We start from the raw sequence: 17,929 nt of genomic DNA on the forward strand, positions 1-17,929 counted from the left end.
AACCCAACTATTATCCATTTGAATTTTGTAAGACTGCTGCTTATTTTGAAATACTCATTATTGTTTGAAAGTATGTAAGTGGCATACTAAGTAGTTCAATATCCCATCTTTTAATTTTATAATTAGAATGCATTCAAGCTGTGCTTCTGAGTTTTCCTAATGCCCTAAACACTAAATTGGAGTGTATTCTGAAATCATACATTAAACAGAAAATCTTTGAATTAGGAACTTAAAGTTTAGCTTTATACACCAAGGAGTTTTATTCATTAGCAGGTAATTTAAATTCTTTCTTCTTCCCATCCCTTTTGCCACAGGGAAGACTAAGCTTGTTTTTCAAACTCTTCTTCTGAAATTTGAGGGGCAAAATTAGTACAAAAAGTCAGGATTCAAAGGCACACAGAGATCCTTGAGCAGCCTTGATCTCTCTATTTGAACTCTTTGTATCATTCTTCTGTGTGAGGATGACTAGTGGTCACCGGCAAGGCAGACAGTCTTGAAAACTGGATCCGCAAAGAGATTTACCAGCATATTAGGGATTGATTCCCTTTTCCCTCTTGTATTGGTTTGCCAAGACAGCCATAATAAAGTCCCACAGACTTTGTCTTAAACAACGGAAGTTTATTTTCTCACAATTCTGAAGGTAGAAGTCTGAGACCAAGGTGCAGCAGAGTTGGTTTCTTCTGAGGCTTCTCTCCTTGGCTTGTCTTCTCTGCGCGTCTTCACGTGTTCTTCCCTGTGTGTGTGACTCTGTCCTAATTTCTCTTCTTATAAAGACACCAGTCATACTGTATTAAGGCCCACACTAATGACCTCATTTTAACTTAATTATCCCTCTAATGACCATATCTCCAAACACAGTCACATTCTGAGATCTGGAAGTCAGGACCTCAATATATGAATTTGTGGGGAGACACAATTCAGCTCATAACACACCTAATCAACTTCCTCATTACTAGAGAAATAATCGTAACGTAACCTAACTCCATGGCTGACTGTGACAAAGCAGTAGAGCAAAGGTCACCTGGTGCTAGGACTCACATAACCAATAGAACTTGCGCTCCGTTGGAGAACTGTGGGTAATCATGACAACGCTAAACATGAAAAAGTTTACCAGTTCTACGGATGGGCTCCTGACCTTTAATGTCTCTTACAGTCTTGAGATTCCATAATCTTTCCTCTCAAAATAAATACATGATTTGGAAAGGGTAATTTTTCTACAAATTCAGCATGGATGGGGGCTGACATAGATGATATAGAAAAAGGAAGATTAAATTTGCCTTGTGAAGTATTCATAGGCTTTACTATCCAGCACAAAAATACATTACGAAGTGCTTTTTCAAGTTTTTGCTAAGCCAGATAGCTGAAGAGTGTTCAAAGATGTTTTACTGATCTATAAATGCTATGAGTTTTGCTGATGGAAAAGCATATTTTGCACAACTTAACATTTGCACGCAAATATGTAATTTATAATCACTCCATTCTGGATTTTTTCCCACCTAGTACATTTTCCCACCCAATAAATAGCTGCGTGGGCTTTTGTGTTCTAATTTATGTATGTTGGCTGTAGATATTAAGTTGCTGAGATGAGCATTATTCCAAAGTCTAAATTTAGATACTGAAAAATAAACCATGATAAAATTCTAAAAATATTTTAAATAGAGACACTGAGAATTCTTTATTTGTGCCTACATTGAGAACCATTCCTTAGAATGTCTTTGAGGTGGAGGAAGTTTCCTTTGGGATCAGCCCACATAATCATGCTCTTGCGATTCCCAGGGCTGCCATTATCGATGGGCCCCTATGGTGTCTGTCCTTTCCTACTGGTGTTTTAGACTTTGTAATTTGTCACCTACCCTTTATCTTCAGACAGCCCCCAAATTGCAGTGATAATACAAACAACAATAAATGTTTCTCCCTAAAAAATTAAGAGGCTGGGTGAGGCAGTGGGGATCAAATGCTTGTCATTTCAAAAATATTATTCTGTCACCTTCATGCAAAAATATTTTTCCTCTAGCCTTGTGAATTCCTGCCATATTATCCTTTACTATAAAACTAGATTTCATGGGGGGGCTTTGGCAACTGAATTTTCAACTCAAGTCATGGTATAGTCTTAGAAGACTGTAGCCTCAATTCAGATGCTCATTTCATTATAAAACCGCAACGTCTATTCCATCCTTGACTTTAAAATCTTCACTACTATTCCATTTTTGCAACTCACTCCCCAAGCCGCACACTGAAAATTGTCCTCACCTAGAATTGCTCTTTAGTAATGTGACCCTTCCCATTCGTTTACATTCCTTATCCGGTGAAATACTTGTCATTTAAGATTATTTTTCATGGGGCTTCCCCTTCACCAAAAAGTCCCACCTGCAGGTCCCACCATTGGCCAATTCTGAAGTTCTGGACAATCATAGTGTCCCCTCTTTAGTTTCTGCAGTTCAGGTCTCCATCACTGGATAAAGTAGTATTTGGTAAAGCTTTTATGTTCCTGACTGACAGCTTCCTTTGTTTTCTCTCTGAGATTTTATTCCAAATCACAGGGTATCTGTCCCATTCCTGTGTATCTCCTCTTTGCTCTCTCAGAGAGAAAATCCTGCCTTATGTTGCACAGATAAATGGAGATTATTCAGTGAGACTCCTTCAAATTTCTTACCCTCAACCTATTGATATCTGACTGACACCTGTCTTCAAGTCTCCATCAAGTCTCATTTGTCTTATCAATGGCTGGTCCTGTGTGCGCTCTGGATGTGCTCATCTTACTTTTTCTTCAGGGATTTTTCTCCACTATCTTGCCTCTCCTCTGTATATCGTCTTGCCTTCTCCACCAGTGCTTGCCCTCACTGTGAAGACACACCTAACTCTTTCTCATCTTTAAAATAAAGCCATTCTTTAACGCCATTGTCCTCTATAATTATACCATCACTCCCTCTCCTACCCATTCACGGGCAAGTTTTTTAATAGAATAACTGCCACTTTCTCACTTTCTAAAAACTCATTAGCACAGAGTAATCTGCCCGCCTAACTCCTTCCAAACTGCCCTTGCGGAAGTTGTCGGTGTACGTGTGAGTGCCAGATCCAAAGGTCGTTTTTAAGTACTTATTTTCTTTGGCCCCTGTGTGGCATTTTCAATGCTAAACATTCTTCCTTTCTAACAATTTTTACATGCATGGTAACGTCATTCTGGTTTTCTCCTATTTATCCCCTTCATTTTCCTCCCAGTGTCAGTTCTCCGCTCCTTTTCTGCTTGTCACTTAAATGTGAATCTTTCTCTGTTCTGCCTATGAATTTCATACGTACTTAAACCCTTCATTCTTGGAGTTACCTGTTGCACATCCATCTCTCCCACCTGTTCACTGGTAATTCTCAAATCTTAGCAACCAGCTTTAATTCCTCTCACGTTACCTATTAGAATGTTACTTATTCCTTAATATTGTCTATTAGAACTCTGCACTGTGAATGTCATACAGACATCCCAACCTCAGTATGACCAAACGGAAGCCATTTTATCTCCCCAAAATTCCTCTTCCTTTTCCTGTATGCTTGGGTTTATAAACAGTAACTAGGGGCATAGCAGGTAGAGTTAAAAATCCAGGAGGTGGAGTAAGGCAGCCTAAGTTCATTCCTGTAAGGTAGATTGGCTGTTTAACCACTCTGAGTCTTAACTTCCTCTTGTGTAAAATGGGCATCATACTATCACCAACGTTGCTTGCCAGTTCGGAGTCTTGGATGAGACAATGCAGGAAATGTGCTTAGCACACAGCCTGGCACATAATTAGTTGTCAAAACAAATTGTTTGTTTATTCTCTGTTATCATAAGAATAAACAGTAAGAATTTAAATACAACCACAAATAATGTAAGCTGTCCTCCAAATCAGAAACCTTGGATGTTTCTCAGACTTCATTCTCTCTTAGAGGCTCTTGTCTCATCAGCCACTTAGACTTACCTATTTTTACCTCCATAACACTCTTTATTTACTATCCCCTCTCTGTTTGCTCTGCTAACATGGCAGGTCAGTCACGTATGCCTTGCTTGGACTGCTGCCAAGATGTCCAAATTGATCGTGGCATCCCAAACATATCACACCTCTCTGTTTTCTACTGCATGTTTTTGCCAGGGAATCTTTATAAAAGAAGTACATTTAATTACATTATCCTCCCACTAAAAATGTCCATTATATTCAAGATAAAATACAAAATTCTTAGTATGGCATAAACACAATGACCCAGTATGGTATGTCCTTTCTTTCTCGATCTTTTATATTTCTTTCCCTGCTCCCAGGGTAATTTATATTTTCATTATATCTAATTACTTCCTGAACTTTGAATACACTCTAGATTTTCAGTGCTCCAGTTTTTTTTTTTTTTCCTCCTTTTTTTCTCTTTTGCTTACTAATGCTTCTTGGGCCTAAATTTTTCTTTGCCCCAATTTTCACTCACAATGTTTATTCGAAATTGAATTATTAGCAGATCTTGAGGATTATTTCTGTCCTACCTATACTATGTTTACTGAATATTTTCTTTAAATTGCCTCTCTCTTTTTTTTAACATAAATAATTCTTTTAAAAGAAAACTTTATATCAATACTATAAATTTAACCTTATTACATTTGCAATAAATAGGAGTTAATTATTAATGTTAATACAATGAAAAAAATAATTGTATTACATTCTAGTTAGATCCCATGGCCTAGCAAAGAGGCAGTAGATTGAGATACTATATCCTTTTTCCGAAAGAAGAAAAATGTTGGATATTAAAAATAATTTTCATAAGATGTAAAAACTGGGAGGTGAGGTCTAATTACAAAAGCCTTTCATATGCAGGAGATAATCTATCCTCCTATTCCTGATTTCAACTAGTAAATTTTTCTTACTTAATACTTCTTGTTTCTTTTTCTAATGCAACATTTTTTTCTTCATATTGCTTGAAAGTTCTCTTATTTGCTTTAGTATATTTATTAGTAGATTCACCATACGTCAATTTACATGGGTCTGTCCAATTTTATATCTGTCACCTCATTGTATTATTAATAGTGTCCACTTTAGCTCTCCAAAGTATACCGATGTGAATGAGAGAGCATATGCTTGCATTTCTTTTAATCTGTCTGCTTCTGATGAGGCTATGATTTAGTACTATTTTTCTTTTGAAGTAATTGTGCTCCTCAAACGTCTTGGTATATAGGCCCATGAGTTCATAATCCCTTGATATCATTGGCTACTTGTCAGTCAACACATAAGAGAGAAGGCCGGATTGCCTTAGGTGTCACTCCTCTGCTTCCTTCTGGGGTTGACTAGGCTCAACTTAAAAAGCCCCAAGCACCAACAAACGCAGTCAGTCATTTATCACTCTAACTGCTCATATCAAGCTTTCAGCTTTTGCCACCAACAGAGAAGTGGTTTTAGGAAGGATTACACTTTAGATTTTAATTTATGAGTCGTAATAGTTTAGAAGATAGCAGTAAGCAAATTTACTAGAATTAACTGAGCCCCATGCATTTTTCTCAGCTACTTAAATCATGGAAGTTCAGTGATGTCCTGATTTTACTCATGAGGACACAAGGACAAGAGTATTAAGTCGCTGCCTGGTGGTTTGTGTTTGGTACTATTTTTCCAAAGCTAATGGTGGGGTGGGGCTGAGATGGTGGAGAGTGGACAGGCGGATAGTGGATGAATGTTTATGGTCCAATGTGGATGTGGTAAATGAAAGAGCAGACCTACACCACTTATTGTCTTATATTCTCCTGCCATCATGGTGCCTGGACAGCTCCTGCTCAAATGTAAAGACACCGGTTCAACATAGACCTCTGTCACCTCATAGTTTTATCACCATTTTCTGCTTCTCTTTTTGCTTCTGTAATTCATCCAGGTATTGCTCTTCGAGGAGGAAGCTAAGAGTAATGCTAAGTTCCTATCTGCCTAGGAAGTAGAATCAGATCAGAATCTAATCAGGACCTGTTTTAATTTCTCCCATGTCCTACAATATACCCACCACATAAAGTTTGGATGGTGACTAGCAAGACTATTTTAAAGCAAGGATGTTCTGCCGTCAGTGTGCACCTGCTGCTATGTCTGCTAAAATTGTACACAATTTCTACATGGCATTCCTCATACCATCTCTTTCTGAATTATTCAAAGTTTCACCAAGAATTAAATAATAGCAGATCCCCCAAATAAGAAGAGTGTTGTGTTTGATTTCCGCTGTCAAGGAACGCATTGTCCCACATTTAGCAGGTTTTATTATCTTACCGTTCTGTTAGTTGGGATTCTAGGACTCTCTGACTGAGTCCTCTGCTCAGGGTGTCAGAGACTGAAATCAAAGTTTTATCCAGGTCTGTGATCTCACACGAGGCTCAGAGATCTCTTCTAAGCTCACAAGTTGTTGGCCGAATTTACTTCCTTGTGGTTGTAGGACTGAGGTAAACACTATCTTGCTGGCTGTCAGCAGGAGATGTTCTTGGCTCCTCCAGGCTCCCTGCCGTTTCCTGCCATGTAATCCTCTCCAAAACATGGCATCTTGCTTCTTTAAGGCTAGCATAAGAACCCCTCTTACTCCTTTTAAGGATATTACCCACCCTGCATAAGATCCTTTTCAATTAACTCAAAGTCAACTGATTTGAGACCATAATTCCTTCTGCCATATAACATAACATAATCATCAGAGTGATATCCCATCATATCCACAAATCCCACTCCCACTTAAGAATAGGAGATAACATAGGGCAGGTAGACTAGGGGGCAGTATGAAAATATTATAATGCTGCACAGCATAAAGTAAATTCAATTACATTTACATTAATTATAGATGGTCAATAAAGAGTAAATAGCAATTTCTGTAGCATCCGATAACGATTTAAGATGAAGACTACTAAAGTTCAAGTCCTTCTGAAACATAAGGTAAAGTGGACAAGGATTAAAGACCAGTGAGTAATTTAGGAAAGTCTTCTGACAGGAATTTGGTCTTAGGGCAAATATTAGTCCCTTAAAATAATAAATGAGCAATAATTTACTATTCTTGCTTACTTCTTTTGAATTCAGAGCAGGCGGCTTTATGAGACCCTATAATTTAATTACAAAGGATCAAAAGACTATAAATAATAAAATCCCTACCAAAATTTAATTATACCTCTTATAGTAGATTCCTCTCCTTTTTGTCACATTCTTCTGAGAAATATTGTCTGCCTTTCCAAATCTCTTAACAATTGCTTAAAAATAGATAAATTTCTGCTCCCAGGTAATACAATAATTTTACATTGACCTTTCATATCTGAATCTAAAGGAGTAAATTTAAATAAGACTGCTCATTTCAGGACAATCCCATAAAAACCCAATTATTAACCTACGCACAAAATAAGGATATTTTAGTTAAAGAGAAGGCTACTAGACCATCCAGTTTTTTCTTTTATTTCTACTAATTTATAATAATCTGATGTGCACAATCTTTAATTTTGTGGGTTTTATTTCATAAAACCTTATGAAAGCTGATAACTTTTAGAGATGGTCAGTTTGAACTAGGCTGAATAAGGAAAAGACAGGAAAAAAGAAGTGCGTTTACTTTAACACAAAAAGCAAAAAGTTGAGTAAGGAGGGAATCATTTTTACCGAATTACAATGTCAAGTGGCTCTGAAAATTTTGTAAAAGTCACAAGGTAATGCACCTTGCATTCTTTCTCACACGTATATGCTGGAAAGAAATTTTTGCCTATCTTGAAGTTCTGTTAAATGTAATATTGGCAAAAGTGGAACATGGAACCTGGACAAAGTTAAGTTTTTAAAATATTACAATTGCACAAATCATAAAATTCAAATAATAACAAACTCACGAGTTTAAGGAATAATTAAAATATTTGGCAAAAATAAACGACTATGAGGGTTAAAGTATACTCACATACAATTCCGTGATTGCTTTAGTTTTACAATGGGATGCGCTGTTGCATAAAAGATATCATGCCCCAGAAGTCTTAGCGCAGGGGCAATAAAATATTTTAAACTTAAATACAATCAAAATACTATCATTGAAAGACAATGGAAATGTTCACATTACAAGAATTTCGCTAATAGGACCAATACCAGGCTAGCAGTGGCCTGGTAGAATAGATATTCAAACACCTGGGAAATATTAAATAATAACAATTCAGGCTATCCATTTATTCAAACATATGTTCTTTCTTTTTAAGTCAAGGTATTATTCTGATCTATGCATAAAACTCAAAATATATTTGCTACTTTGGTCACTTACAAATTTTTGTCATTTTATTTATTTATTTATTTTTTTTAGGAAGATTAGCCCTGAGCTAACATCTGCTGCCAATCCTCTCTCTTTTTGCTGAGGAAGACTGGCCCTGAGCTAACATCCATGCCCATCTTCCTACACTTCATATGTGGGACGCCTACCACAGCATGGCTTGCCAAGCGGTGCCATATCCGTCCGCACCTGGGATCCGAACAATTGAACCTCGCGCTGCCAAATCAGAACATGCGCACTTCACTGCTTCGCCTCTGGCAGGCCCCCATTTTGTCATTTTTAAATATAAGAAATAAAATATTCCCTTTGAATTTCTTTTCTTCCCTCTCTTGGTCCCTCCCTCCTTCTCTTTTCCTGCCTGCCTCACTTCTTTCCATTTTCTTTTGACCATATATAGATCTGGGAAGAGAGGCATCTGCATTGTACTTCAAGCACTGGCTTACTCTCAGTTGTTTTATTCTTATTAACATAGATGTTGGATGAAAATTCAAAGGTAAGTAATAGTTAATCGTGGTCTTATACTGCATGGAATATTAGGCACATTTAAATACAATTAACGTAATCCTCCACTTTACATTAGGATTCCTTATACAGATGACAAATTTATCTACCTGAAAATTGGGGCATTGCTAATAAGTAAATTGCAATAGGCTGTATGGGGTCTAATGTCCATAACTCCTACATGAGGTCTCTCTCTGTGCTTGAAAATGTTCGCGAATATCATGACCATTCCTTTCGAGGACTGATGTACCATACTGATGTAGGATTCAAGTTATGTTGCTAGAGGTAAGAGAGCACAGTAGGAAAGAGAGGAGATGTGGGAATCAGGGAGATGGGGTTCAATGTTTTCCACTTTGGCTATCTTGGCAAACTGCTAAATCACTTAGGACTTGATTCCATTTCTGCAAACTGAAACAATAAAAAGACATTGCTCATAAAGCAATATAGTCGTTAGAGGATCATGTGAGTTATATAAAGTGCTAAATACAATGCCGGGCATATAACAAATATTCAATAATCGGTAGTCCTTTTAGTTCCTTGAGGAATAGTTCCATAATCCAGTGAGTTTGGGCAATATCCTATACTTTACCTTTTGACAACTCGCAATGGATAATGGTTAATGAAACGTTCTTTGAAACTTATGGTCTCTGGTATGTATTTATTTAAACCTAATATTATGTCAATTACAGGATAGGGAGCCTGTGTGTGTGTGTGAGAGAGAGAATGTTTCATTTTACTTTCATTCTGGAACAAACTGCTCTGTTGGTTTGTTTCTACTTTATCTTTCCATCATCATAAATGAGGATCTCTCTGTTATATTAAGCCTATAATGATATTAAATAATTTGAATTGGCAAAGTTACAATTTCATATGAAAGCATTTTCTGTTGATTAAAGCAATTCTTGAAATTCCACCAACAAATTTTTTTATTTTGCTTTTTTCTTTATAGCGGACGTGTGGTGTTTCTTCATATTGTTGATGAGACATATTTGGCAAAAAAAAAATTAGAGTCCTAGAGATTTGTTTAGCAGCTTTATCTGGAAACACTCAAGTTTTGTTAGAGTAACCTAGCATCTCTTTAGATCTCCTTACTTTACAATTAAAATTCCCATAGACATTTCTCATGCATATACCAAATTTTGAAGTTTTTATATTGGGAATTGCTCAGCACTTTCTTCAGTTATTAAATATACTCCATTCTTTAACATAGGGCCAGTTAATTACTTAATGTTAAACGAAAGCACTATGAGAATTCATCAAAATTCTTTCAGTTTTAATATTAAATACTCTAATGCATGCAAATTTCAAGTCAAACACACTGCAGGAGAGCACTAAATTTAGGAGAAACTCAGGTATATTTAAAGTACATTTTTTTTTTTTTTGAGTTATGAACTGGGGATTGAAAAAAAGAGAGGGAAAAGCTATAAGAAAAGATGTGTATTTCCAGCGAAATGGCAATGATTTAATCAATTGGGAAACTCTTTCCAGATGTTACCCTTGGAGCATATTTGGTGCAGCTGTGCACATTCTCTAATATTACAGGAGCAGCAAAATGGCCCTCTTTTAACTTGCCTCTTTTCCCAGAGACAACATTAGCAGGTAGAAATGGCTCTCTGAGCACAACTGGATGCATAGCTTTCAAAAAGAAGAATATGGAGGTGGGGGAAGCAGAGATAGCATTATGGTTTAGTAGCATTTTTCAGAAAATCAAAGGCAGGGAGTTAAGTATATTCACTTTTTAAGTATTGTTGTTTTTATTCCCTTCTCAGAGTTCAAAAATATGAAAGTTTACCCAAAACAAGTTTTTTTCCTGTTATTGTTTCGTTTCCCTAAAGATGCTCATGTGATGCCAACACAAATTTCAGAACAGACTCTCAGGAAAGAATAACAGTGAAGCAAGACATTTGTCCTCCTCATCGTCCACAGTCCCTTCTTCCCCCTTGCCCCAGTTTGCCCCTCCTTTACAGGCCATGTGGTGCATAATCGTTTTTCCCTCAACAAATCTGCTCACAAAGAGACTTTATATTTTTTTCACGAATTTACGCCCAAATGTTATCTCTCTAAAGGTTATTTGCATTTTAAACCTTATCGAAGACTGTGGAAGCAAAGAATTTAACACCTTGTTAAGGGGATTTTAAGTGTCGGTTGGCAGGCAGGGGTATGTTTTCTGTGAGCAAATCCTTTTTCTGCTTCTCAGAAATTGTATTCTCTGTAGTTGCTTTTCCAAATGGGGAGGCAAAATAGCTTAGAAATAAAATCACTGGGTTTAGGGACAGGCAGACAGGAATTTGGAGCCCTGCTTCTGCGAGTTACCTCTTGAATGATCGGGGAAAAGTCTCTTAACCTCTCATTTTCCATTTCAATTAAGTGAGTTAAGTAATCAACTCTACCTCATAAAGCTGCTGTGAGAATTGAATAGATTATTGACAAAAGTATATAATTAATAAATGGTAACTATTATTATTGCATTAGTCTGGTTTTGGTTGAAGAGTTAGAGTATTCGATTTACCTTTAATTATTATTATTTTTTTAATAGAAAGATGTGAGTCTTTTCTACTTTTATGTGAAATGTTAAAAACTCTTAAAATATCCACCACCTTAGATGGCTGTCTGTGTCCAGTCCAACATCCTTGAAATTCTTCCTGTTATTTCTGCTTGAGGGCCTGTCTGTCACATCATTTTCTCTCGCTTCTTTGCACTAAGATCAATACTTACCTATAGCTGTCTGGCCTCCCTCTGACAACAAATAATGCCTGAGAATAGGAATGTCTCAGACTCAGCAAGAACAAAGCAAATTAGAGAGCAAGGAAAGGCAACTGTAAATTCACAGATTAGCTAGCATCACCAGTACTGAAATTCAAATTTCATACTTTCTTACCACTCAGGGTTGAGATTCCAGCTCCATAAGCTAAGACCTGTCTTAGCTGACTTTCTGGACATGACAGGCTGGTGTATCCAGTGATACTTTCAAAACTTTCATTTCTCAAGATAATACAATCTGGCTATCTGATAACACCTCAATATTAATCCTACGACGGTTTTTATTCTTTAAACAATTCACATTCATTCAGCAAGCATTTCCTGGGTGCCAGCATTATGCTTCTCATGAATCCAGGCATTAATATGCTCTTCCAGCATCTGGGCCATTTTTAAATAATCTGTCTACTTTGGTCAGAGATAAATTCTTTATTATTCCTCCCAACAAATTCTTTTCTTCACTTCATGTTTTATCCTAACATCACCTCCATTCTCTAATCGTGAAATAATAAAATTATGCAGCTATAAAGTATGGCTAATTCTTCCCTAGTGAGGGTTCCAGTATCTCCTACACCATTTTTAAATTCTGATTACCATTCAATGAATTCAGATTCTTACCATTTTATGCTAAAACGCACTTGTTGATTCACTCTTTCAACCTGACAATATTTAATCTGAGTGAAGGATATTTGTAGGTCACCTTCCATCTTGTCATTCATGTAAAAATACATAAATAAGCAAATATATGTAAATACATCCCCTCATCTCATATCACACACAAACAGTAATTCCTAGTAGAGTATAGATGTAAATGTGAGAGAGTTTTAAAAATGTTGCTGAAAAATAGTGCAGCATAACTACATGATATCCAGTTAGGAAAAGATTTCATAAACATGACATAAAAAGAAAATATCATGAAGGAAAACTTTAATTAATTTGACTACGTTAATACAAAAAGTTTCTATTCACCAAGTAGCATGATAAAGTCATGCAAGTAGATACTTTAGACTCAGAAGATGTTTGATTTGCAATGCACAGGGAATGTCTATAGAATTCAGAATATAACAGAAACGCTGCAGAGAAAAAGTACACAAATTTCTATTTTAATCAATAGAATGCAAATACTGTTTCACGCTATCATATGGGTAAGAGGTTAGAACATCTAAAAATAGCCATTGTTAAACTATAAGAACTCTTTTATACTGCTAGTAAGAGTATGCTAATTAACGGGAGTATTATAAATAGGATACATATTTTGTAACATGAATACAAAAAAAGAAATAGAATTTTATCTCACATGGAAAAGTCTAAACTATCGTTTCTCTGCAAGTTGGAACTCTTCAAAGAACCCAACTTCTATTTTATTGTTCTATCCTTGTAATGGATCCAAGATGACTGATTACCATTTGTTAAATGACAGCAATGAAAAGTGTCTTTTGAAAAACCAAGATGAAAAAGAGAACAGAGAAATGTTCATCACTTAGAAAATCGTATTTAAGAGGTATTTTGTTCGCTCAATAATGCAGTCAATAAGTATTTATCGAGCAACTACTATGTGCAAAATACTGACTTAGAATCTTTCTCTACATGGCATTTTAAGAAATTACCACCATTGGAGCTGGCCATTGAGATAAAGTAATTTTTCATCATTGGCGAATACCTTTCATTTTCCAATAAATCAAGCTACATATTTATGAAACATAATGTTAATTTTTGCTTAAAAATGTATGTGAACTTTCCTCCTGAAAACTTAGAGCAGGAAATAATTTCATGCTGTGTTTTTTTATAACATTTAATATGGCTCCTTAAACAGAGCAAATAATAATGAAATAATACTAATTCAGCTAATTTATTAATTCATATATTTATGCACTCATCATATGTTTTAAACCTTGAAATATTTCGGGTACCACGCCAGATTCCAAATAAAATAACATTATTTTAAAAACATTTATTCTCAAAATGTTACTACACTTTTGCGGGAAAAAAGACATATAAATAAATAATTATAAAAGAATGGGTTAAATATAATGTAAAGCTATATCCAGAAATTATTGGATCATAAAGGAGGGTTGCCTGTCTGATGAGGTTAAGAAGTTAAGCAAATCTTTCTAGTTAATATGATATCTGAACTGAAAGATGAGATAGAATTAGTCAAATGTAAGTAAGTAGGGAGTGGTAAGACATTTTAGGAAGACAGAAGAATATAAAAGAAACAAGATAAAAAAGGAGATTGACCATTATCAAAATTAAGAATATCTGGTATAGAATATTTTTACCTGAATACATTTTGGCATGCATATCTTTGCAGAAAAGTGCCAGATTATCAAACACCTTTATTTTTGGCCCCATGTTATGATCTGTATTTGGCCCTATATAGAATCTATGGAAGAATAAGGGGAGGTTGGGGAGGAGGAGAAAGATGAGACGATGGGGTCAGGAGGAAGATGAGGAAGAGAGGGAGACAGAGAAGGAGAAGGAGAAATATTAAGGGAAAATGTGAAATAGAAATGCGACTTTGGAAAGCTAAGTACGTCTTCATCAACTAGTTGTAGTAATTATATTGCAAGAGATTCACTAATGTATCGACTTACTAATGATTCTTTTACTTTCTTAATATTCTCTCACAAGAATTTGATTATAACTTTAAAAAGTAAAAATAAGCAGATATTAGCCATTAGTTCACAAGTCTGGTTGTACAAAAATATTATGCATTGTAAATTAAGTATAAATAGATTAAATTATTCCAGATTAATGTCTGCTTCTGTTCCAAGAAAGTCTTTGTGGTGGTTTGACATGAACACTCCACAATGCCCAATAATTACTCAGCTAAGCCATCGTTAATAGCATAATGTTTATTTGCAATGTCTTTCTAAAGCCAGATTTACTGGACAGAATTTTAATGAACAGCTAAGGCAAATGGTTGTTCCAGTCCAGATAATCTATATTTCGTCACCAAAGCAAAGCTATGAGAAATTTACCAGAAAAAATCCATTCTGTGTCCTGAGTTAGGTTTATACAAACTCATTTAACTAATAATGTAGGTGATTATTAATGATAACCAAAGCACAATGCAGACTATTTAAACTCAAAATCTTTCACTCTCAGGCATTTTGTCTGCATTCTTCATTTTCAATCCCTGACGAAAATTGAAAGCCTTCTTTTCCTGATAACTCCATACCCCCTAAACATAGAAAGTATTTTCCTTTTACACAATGGCTCTCCATGCGGAGTCTAATGCTTTATTAGCTATTCAAATTTTTCATTTCATCCAACTCTTACTCCTCACAAGAAGGTATTTTCTCCATGTGCTGCTGTTGGATCCCAACCCTTGTGTTTACACCCTTGAACACATGCAAAGTACAAACCTCTTGGTCTCCATGGGCATTGGCTGCCTTCTCTAACTTCTCAACAATACAGAACAAGCTTGTTGGCTCTGATCATTGTGATTCTGGCCAACAGCATGTTTATGGTAAGTCCTTTTTCTATCTCTTCTTCTAAATAACTGAACTAATAAATTCAAAGATAAAAGTATTGTTTATTGACATAGGTAGGAAAAATCATGCATATTGTTTTAATAGTTTGTTTTTAAGTTAGAAACTCTGGAAATGAAAACTATGTAATATTTATATAAATGCTTATTCATGTTCATGGAAGTGAAATTAAAAGAAATGAACTTACTTCCTCACCTAGCATATTTTGTAAATTATCCTAATGTATCTATGCTTCCAATTTGTTTTTTTTTAATTTGGGTAGAAGGGAGGAGTACAGGATGATAAGTTATAGTCAAATTGATTAATAAGGTGATCCAATTTGCCAACAAATGTTTGCACTCTAGTATTAACAAAACTGAAAGATAAATTATTTTGTTATTAGTTTCTTTCTGCTAGCTTGGGATCCATTTCTCAATTGCATAGGTTAATAAATTCAAATTAACATATCATTTTTCAGTGAATTGGAAAAATTGCATTTAAAGGGGTATTACATTAGAACAGAACTCTTGATTTTTCTATCGGTAACATCTAATTAAGTGAATAAATTTATTTACCTAAGTGGTTGATTTTAAAAAATGTATTTTATACTACAAGAAGAATTTAATTTTAAATTATATTTTTAAAATTTTTAGCATCAAATTTTTGATTTTTAAAAATAATAACAAAAGAAAGAACATTCTAGGCTCTCTTTCCCAATTACATCATAATTTTTTTGTTCCCCAGACCCAATTTGATAAGTTTGCCTAGGATAAACACATTTAATAACTAACACAAGCTGATATTCATATCTAGCACAATTTTATGAGAGTATGTGTGTGTGTGTGTGTGTGTGTGTGTGTGTGTGTGTAAGATAGCGATTATTTTACTCCAGGTATATAACATTTTTGCTAAGTTTTTAAAATTAAGGTAGGTTGAATCACTTCAAATACTTCTTTCCAATATCCTCATCTCCCTTTATTTTACAATGATGAATCCTGCTTCTTGTGAGAAGTGCATTGGTAGTGTTGCAAAAATTTATACAGTCTCCAGAAAAGTTTAGACAAACATATTAAGTTGAACAATTACAATACCATCAGCATATTTTATATTTTGTCATCTACTTTATAAATACTATAGCCAGCAGAAGTTGTTAGGTGTGGAGTGAGATGATTTGTGTCCACTCAGAGTTGTGACTAAATTTGCAGTTAAGGGAGTAGAAGATCCAAGTCCCCTTCCTTCGAAGGTCAGAGAATTTTCATCAGTTGAGGCCAATCATATTCCTAATGGTTCTCTGATAATCACCATTTCATTAAAGGCCACACTTCCAATATCTTCACTCCTACCCACTCCCCTGTGGGGGACTGGAATTGGCCACCCCAAAATACATCTATTTGGCATGAGGAATATTTTGAGCTGGTTACTTTTAAAAACTGCAGACGGGAAAGGAACTGAAAAGTAGAATTTACTTACTGTTTGTTAAGAGACATTTACATTGTCAGGGAAATCTCCATCTGTAAAGGCATCTCCCTTTCTGTACCAGGAAGAAGGGGGTGATGACCTTATCTCTAGAAACTCTTGATCAATGTGGAAGGCAAGGACTCAAATCTGCATAATAATCTTACTCTTGTTTTCTGGACTTGTCTGGTAACCTCCTGTAAATGACTCCCCCCACCCCCAACATCCTCCTTTGTCTTTAGCTGGATATGATATTTAAGGTGGTGGCTTCAGCCATTTTGGAGAGTTGCTCAGGTTGCCTGAGCCTCTCCCATGTATACACGTTATAAAGCTTTGTTTAATTTTCTCCTGTTATTCTGTCTCATGTGTATTTAATTCGTTCTCTGGCCAGAAGAACCCACAGCGGGTAGAGGAAATGTCTTCCTCCCCTTCACCCCCAAGACCACCAAACAACGTGAAAAATGCATCAGGGGAGAAGGAAATAAGTCACCTTTAAGGGAATGCAGTGTTTGGAGAGAAAGGTAGTTCCCAAGAGAATAATTGCATATGGGATAGACTGACGTTTCTTCCCCTGCATAGCCATGTCCTTACTTAGGAGGAGAGGGTGGAAAAGAGAGTTGTGACTGCCCCGTGAAGAACCTGGGACTACCCTTCATGTGTATGCTCCTCAACAGTGTGAAAGAGGGCAGACATCCTATAGACAAATGCTGTGTTATAGTAGAGACGTCACACAAGGAGGGCACTGTGAGCTGATGTAGTCAGTAAGGAGTCTGTCTTGTGCCTGCTCCACCACCCTGCCTGAGAAGCAAGCACATAGAGGCAAGGAGGGAGAAAAAATTATATGGAAAAGCAAATCACATGACACCATGTGCTCCAAGACTCAAAAGGCATTGGTCTAGCCTTCACTGGTGGTGAGAAGAGCTTTGAGTTGAATAAGAGGCTGAGGTTTTCACAAAGTCCTAAATAATAAAATTTGACTGCTTCATAATGAAGAACAACTGAGAAGCTGTGGAAGAAAACTGAGACATTGTTAAGGAAGAGAGCATCCCCAGTGGAAAGATGGAGACGAATTGGGGGGGAGTGTTCAATATATCATAAATGTGCCAGTTGTCGCATAAATAAAAGCTTTTTCATGTTTTTCCCTTAATGAATCGACCCTCTTAAATAAAAGAGTTACATATACATATCAAGTTAAATATATTTATATTAGCATGACGTCCAGCAAGTGTCATATCACCCTTTTGCGGAACTAGACTCTGCTTATTTCTGTCACTTTCACAGACCATATATTTTCACTATGATCCCAAATGCAAATTTCCAAATCTTAACATGGTAAGAGGCATTATTCAGGTAAAGTATTTTCCTATAAATGATTATCTTAGTAGCAGATAATAATTTTATAAAATACTTGATATGGCCCTTGCACAATCCAGACAAAAGGTCTTTCTCTTTCTATTTAAGCATTTTATAGTTTCCTTAACTGTGAAATGGACATGGTAATAACT

This window comes from Equus asinus, chromosome 10 (genome assembly GCF_041296235.1).
Source record: "Equus asinus isolate D_3611 breed Donkey chromosome 10, EquAss-T2T_v2, whole genome shotgun sequence".
NCBI classification, from domain to species: domain Eukaryota; kingdom Metazoa; phylum Chordata; class Mammalia; order Perissodactyla; family Equidae; genus Equus; species Equus asinus.